Raw genomic sequence first — 874 nt, forward strand, 5'->3', positions numbered from 1 at the left:
ACACACACACACACACACACACACACACACACACAGAGTCTCTCCCTCCCTCATTGTTGCAGGAACATGAGCACGCACACACACACGTGCACACACCCTCCAACTCCTGGCCCTGGGGTACCTGCATGATCCCCATGCTCCCACCGTCTGATGATGCAGCCAGGGACTATGTGGTGCTGGAGGCCGGTGGATGTGCGGGGAAGCCATGAAAGCTGTGGCAGGCAGAGACTTCCAGTTGTGTGGGCATGGGGGTTACAGATCAGCATCTCCAGGGGGTGGGGGGCAGGGGCAGGCGCTGTTCAGCTGGGGTGATGCAGGAGGGAGCCATGGCTCATCCAGGAGGGAGGCTACTCCTGCTGCTGCACACAGCCCGGGAGGGCACGGGGTGGGGCCTGTGCCCCCCAGTCCACTCGGGGCGGATGAGCTGCAGCTGCAGGCTGGAGCTGGGGCTGTGCCAGGCTCTTCTCAGCGCGAGCTGGGCTTGGGACAGGCAGCAGCAGTGGAGGGGGGCTACAGAAGGGGCTGCAGCCACCCCAAAATTTGCTGTAGCCCTGCTCCTAGCACCACCGCCATCCACCCAGCACATGGAGGGAACTGGGAGTTGAACCAGGGGTTGAGCCAGGCAACAGCACTGGGAGTGGGGCTACAGCAAAATTTGGGGTGGTTGCAGCCCCCTCCAGAGCCCCCCTCCCAGTGCCGCCACCCCCCCCCAAGCCCAGCCTCTGCTAAGAAGAACCCAATGCAGCCCGGCTCCAGCCCACAGCTGCAGTCTGCCCTGCGTGGATCCAGGGGCACACCCCCCTCCCTACCCCTCCCCACTGCCATCCCAGGATGCGCGCAGTGCCTCCCCCCGACAAGGCACAGCTCTGTCCCG

General features: G+C 64.5%; 1 protein-coding gene across 4 annotated transcripts in view; it reads left to right on the forward strand.

The window, feature by feature from the left end:
• Positions 1-874, forward strand: part of EFCAB11 (EF-hand calcium binding domain 11) — a 210,871-nt gene that overhangs the window by 6,832 nt on the left and 203,165 nt on the right. The window lies entirely within an intron of this gene.

The sequence above is a fragment of the Gavialis gangeticus genome, unplaced genomic scaffold (genome assembly GCF_001723915.1).
Source record: "Gavialis gangeticus isolate Ggan-Ray unplaced genomic scaffold, GavGan_comp1, whole genome shotgun sequence".
Taxonomy (NCBI): domain Eukaryota; kingdom Metazoa; phylum Chordata; order Crocodylia; family Gavialidae; genus Gavialis; species Gavialis gangeticus.